Source organism: Rhincodon typus, chromosome 49, assembly GCF_021869965.1.
Source record: "Rhincodon typus isolate 14 chromosome 49, sRhiTyp1.1, whole genome shotgun sequence".
NCBI lineage: Eukaryota > Metazoa > Chordata > Chondrichthyes > Orectolobiformes > Rhincodontidae > Rhincodon > Rhincodon typus.
The window spans coordinates 2,955,569-2,961,585 of record NC_063380.1 but is presented as its reverse complement, the minus strand read 5'-3'; positions in this window follow the sequence as shown (position 1 = coordinate 2,961,585).

Sequence of the window (6,017 nt, the reverse complement as noted above, 5' to 3'; positions counted from 1 at the left end):
GACTTGTTCTCGGATTAAACTACTAAATTAGGGCAAGGCTAATTACAGAATATTAAGATTTCGATTAGATTAGATACAATTAGGTTGGGGACTGCTATTTGAGGATAAATCCAGATCTGAAATGTGGCGATCTTTTAAAGACCAGTTGATTTCAGTTCAGGACTAGCACGCTCCTGTGAAGATGAACATAGAATATAGAACTCTACAGCACAGGAGCCAGCCCTGCAATTTGGCGCCATGCCAAACATGATGCCAAATGAAATTAATCCATTCTGCCAGCCCTTAGTCCATATCCCTCCATTCCTAGCATATTCATGTGCTTATCTAGGAGTCCCTTAAATGCCCCTATCCTATCTGCCTTCACCACCACGCCGGCAGTGCATTCCAGACTCCTACCACTATGGAAAAAAAATTTGCCCCTCACGTCTCCTTTGAACTTTCCCCCTCTCACCTTAAATGCATGTCTCTTAATATTACACATCTCAACTCTGGAAGAAGATTCTGACCGTCAACCCTATCTATGCACCTCATAATTTTATACACTTCTATCAAGTCTCCCCTCAGCCTCCGATGCTCAAGAGAAAAGAACCCGAGTTTTTCTAGCCTCTCCTGACAGCTCATACCCTCTAATCCAAGCAGCATCCTGGTAAACCTCTTCTGCACCCTTTCCAAAGCCTCCACATCCTACCCATAATGTAGCAACCAGAACTGAACGGAACACTCTACATGTGGCCTAACCAAAGTCTTACAAGGCTGCAACATGACACCTTGACTCTTGTACTCAATTCCCCAACCAATAAAGGCAAGCATTCCTTTACCAACCTACATCCTTGTGTGGTCACTTTCAAGGAACTATGGACTTGAATCCCAAGATCCTTCTGTACATCAATGTTGCTCAGAGTCTTATCATTAACTGTACACTTTTCCTTAACATTTGATCTCCCAAAGTGCAGCACCTCACACTTACCCAGATTAAACTTCATCTGCCATTTCTCTGCCCATATCTGCGACTGATCGATATCCCATTGTATCCTTTAACAACCTTCTACACTACCTAAAACTCCACCAATCTGTGTATCGTCTGCAAATTTACTAAGCCACCCATCTACATTTTCATCCAAGTCATTTATATATTTCACAAACAACAGAGGTCCCAGAATGGATCCCTGCAGAACACCAGCCTGAAAAACACCCTTCCACCACTACCCTCTGTCTTCTATGGGCAAGCTAATTCTGAATCCACATGTCCAAGTCAAAATGGATCCAATGCATCTTAATCTTCTGATTAGCCTACCATGAGAGATCTTGTCAAAAGTCTTACTAAAATCCACACAAACAATATCCACTGCTCTATCCTCATCGTCACCTCCTCGAAAATTTTAATCAAGTTAGTAAGACCTGACCTGTCCTGCACACAACCATGCTGACTGTCCCTCATTAGGCCACGCTTTTTGAAATGTGTGTAAATTCTATCCCTAAGAATTCTCTCCAATAACTTCCCAACCACTGATGCGAGACTCACCGGTCTATAGTTTCCTGGATAATCCCTATTTCCTTACTTAAGCAGAGGAACAACATTAGCTACTCGCCAGTCCTCTAGGGCCTTTCTAGTGGCTAGCGAGAGTAGAAAGATCTTGGTCAAGGCCACAGAAATCTCCTCTCTTGCCTCTCTCAATAATCTCTCTCATGAAAGATAAGGATGGCGAGATTCGGGAACCTTGGATGACAAGAGATATTGAAAGGTTAGTCAAAAAGAAAATGGAAGCGCATGTAAGACTTAGGAAACTGAAATCCAATAAGGCCCTGAGTAGTATAAAGGAAGCAGAACAGAACTTAAAAGAGGTCAGGAGGGTTAGAAGGGGGAAGCAATGTTCTTGCAAATACGATTAAGTGGAATCCCAAGGCATTTTATGCATATAATGGGAGCAAGTGGGAGCTAAGGAAAGAGTAGGTCCACTCAAGGACAAAGGAGGGAATTTATGCGTGGAGCCAGAGGAAATGAGTAATATCCTTTATGAGTACTTCACATTGGTATTCACCAAGGACAAGGAAATGAATGATGTTAATGTTAGGGAAGGGCATGTCGATATTAATGAGGAGATAGCGCTGGGTGTCTTGGAAAACACTGAGGCCTGATGGGATCTATCCCAGAATACTGAGGAAGACAAGGGAAGAAATTACCAGGACCTTGACAGAGACTTTTGTCTCCTCTTTCGCCACAGGCGAGGGCCCAGAAGACTGCAGAATAGCCAAAGTTGTTCCTTTGTACAAGAAGGGCAACAGGGATACTCAGGAAATTATAGGCCGGTAAACCTCACATCAGCTTTCCTGTTCCTTTGATGCTGCCTGGCCTGCTGTGTTCCTCCAGCTCCACACTGTTATCTAAGACTCCAGCATCAGCAGTTCTTACTATCACAAAAACTGATTGAGTTGTGAATTGCGCAGAAAGTTATCAAAGGATACAGTAGGATATGGAACAGTTGAAAAATTAGGCAGAAATATGGCAGATGGAGTTTAATCCGGACAAGTTTGATGTGATGCATTTTGGAAGATCAAATGCAAGAGGAAAGTATACAGTAAATGGCAGGACCCTGAGGAGCACTGATATCCAGAGGGATCTTGGGGTACAAGTCCACAACTCCCTGAAAGTGGCAACACAAATGGATAAGGGGTTAAAAAAAAAGGCGTACAGCATGCTTGCCTTCATTGGTCAGGGCATTGAGTACAGTGTTGGCAGGTCATGTTGCAGCTCAGTAAAACTTAATTTGGGCCACATTTGGAGTACTGTGTGACGTTCTGGCCACCACACTGGAGGCTACAAAAAGGATGTAAGAGAGGTTTACCAGAATGTTGCCTAGATTGGAGTGGATTAATGTAAGGACAGAACAGCCAAATTTGGATTGTTTTTACTACAGCAACAAAGGCTTAGGGGCAACCTGTTAGAAGTGTAGAAAATTATGAGAGGCATGGATAAGGTGGATAGCCAGTGTCTTTTTCCCCTCCAAGATGAAAATGTCAAATACTCAGGGCATTGATTTAAGTTGAAAGGTGAAAAGTTTAAAGGAAATGAGAGAGGAAACTATTTTTTTTCAATCACAGAGGCTCTGGAACCCGCAGCCAGGGAAGCGGGAGAAGCGGATATGATCACAGTCAGCAAAAACATGGTGGACCGAAGGGCCCCTTCCTGTCCGGCATTGTTCTATGCCCCCAGCACAAACAACACTTACTAGGGAGCATGTTACAGATTGGAATCTAACGGAGGGGTTCAGGATAACAGATATTCAGGACTGAGCTAACGATTGAGAGCTTCATATTTGAAAGTGGCCCTCGACCAGTACTGTACTTTTGTTCCAGATTCCAGCTATCCATTCTCCATAAATATACAGCGCTCTTTCCAACTGGCTGTTGGACAGAAGCTGTAATTGACGGAGCTCCCTGCTGTCAGGGCCTCTGCCTGTACGGTGCAGTGTTGTCCTGTCTTGCCCCCTTCCCCACCCCCCACCCACCATGCTCACCTTTCTGATGGTGATGTCCTGGAACGAGTTGCTCTCCACTCCACATACACGCAGGCAGATCTTGTCCTGATGATCGGTGAGCTGTGCAGGATATTCAGACATCACAAAGCAATCTGAAAACAGAGCGCAGAGTCAGCTCCTGTCCAATCCCAAACTAGGGCCGTGTGGGAGTTGGACAGTGAGTGTCTGTGTGTCCATTCACAAGTGTTTGCGTGTGTGTGCATGTGCGTGCGTATGTATATATGGCTGGCTATGGGCACACGACAGTCCCTGTGTGTGCACGTCTGTGTCTCTGTGCAAAAGCACGCATGCATGCACAACTGACATGTCACTAGTCCCATGCGAATCATACAGTACAGAAGAGGCCCTTCTGCCCATCGGGTTTGTACCACCAAAAATATACCACTACCAACACTAGTCCCACGTTCTTGCATAGGTCCATTATGTTAAATGTTATGACTTTAAGTGACTCATCCAAGTACTTTTTGAAGGTTCTGAGGTTTCCCAGCCCCCAGGCAGCGCATCCTAAACCCCTACCCCTCTCTGGGTGAAAACATTTCCCTCAAATCCCCTCTAAACCTCCTGCCTTTCACTGTAAAATTCTGCCCTCTTGTTATTGACCCTTCAACTAAGGGGAACAGTGGCTTTCTATCCACTGTGCCTGTGCCCCTCAATCTTATACACCTCAGTCAGCACCCCCTCAACCTTCTCTGCTCCAAAGAAAACGTCACAATCCTATCCCACCTCTCTTCTTGGCTGAACCTCTCCATCCCGGGCTACATCCTGGTGTGTCTCCTTTGTACCTCCTCCAGTACATTCACATCCTTCCTGTAGTGCACACAGTACTCCAGCTTTGGCCTGACTAAAGTCCTGGACAGCTCGAACACAACCTCCCTGCTCTTGTAATCTATGCCACGTTGAATAACAGCAAGGACTGTTCTTACCAACCCTATTAACCTGTCCAGGGATCCCTGGACAAGCATCACAAGGGCCCTCTGCCCCTCTGAGCTTCCTCAGGTCTTGCCACTTTGTCAGAGTTTGTGTCTGTGTGTCCGTGCACGAGGGTACTGTCTGTCCCTTTGCAAGATCCTGTGAGCAGACACATGCACCAGTTCCTGACTGTGCGAGGCAGCGAGAGGATGCTGCATTTGGTGCTGCTGGATCTGTTTGAAGTGTCTCACCACTCAGTAGGGTGAGGAGTGTCACACAGCACAGGGAATGGAGTCCTTGATACGGAGATGTGTTTCGGCTCTCCCCTCACCCCCACAAAGACAGTCATACACATAGAGTTATACAGCATGGAAACAGACCCTTCGGTCCGACCAGTCCATGCCGACCATGCTCCCAAACTAAACTAGTCCCATGTGTCTGCACCTGGCCCATCTCACTACAAACCTTTGCTATTTATGTACTTATCCAAATGTCTTTTATACATTTTAACTGTACCTGCATTCAACACTTCCTCTGGAAGTTCATTCCACACATGAACCAGTCACTGTGTAAAAAAAGTTGCTCCTCAAGTCCTTCTGAAATCTTTCTCCAGTCATTTTAAAAATATGCCTTCTTCCACCATAGGGAAAAGACACTTGCCATTCACCTTATCTATGCCCCTCATGATTTTATAAACCTCTATTCGGTCACCTCTCAACTTCCTACACTCCAGCCTATTCAGCCTCTCCTTATAAATCAAACCTTCCATTCCTGGCAACATTCTGCTAAAACCTTTCTGCTAAAACACACTCACCAACTTGATAATATCCTTCCTATAATAGTGTGACCAGGACTGGACACAGAAGAGAAGAGGCCTCACCAACATCCTGCATAACCTCAACACAGCTTTCCAACTCCTTTCTTCAAAGGTCAAAGTAATGAAGACAATCGTGCCAAACACCTTCTTAACCACCCAGTCTACATGTAATGCAAATTTCAAAGAATTGTGCATCTGAACTCTTAGGGTTCTCCATTCCACAACGCTACCCAAGACCCCCTGTCCTTGTTTGTTTTGCCAAAATGCAATCGCTCACATTTAACTAAATTAAAACTCCATCTGCCACTCTTCAGCCTTTTGATCCAATTGAGCAAGATCACTTTGTAATCTTAAATAACCTTCTTAATCGTCCACTATATCATCATGTGGGTGGAGGTGCCGGTGTTAAACTGGGGTGGTGTGACCCTTTGCTCTTTTACTTATAAATTTTGTGTCTGATATTACCCCTCTCATGAACACCTGAAGAATTAAGACTCTGAAAGCTTGTGTTTTCAAATAAAACTATACCACCAAATTTGGTGTCATCATAAACTTACTTACCAACCATGTCTTCTATCTTCTTATCTAAATTACTTATATAAGTCACAAAACTAAAATGTGAGAGACAGAGACACAGAGATAGAGAGAGAGAAACAGAGACAGAGGGAAAACAGAGAGAGATGAGGGCAGAAAGAGAAGAGATGAGGGAAACAGGGGTGAGTAGGAAGAGGGATGATGGATGGGAGTGAGAAAAG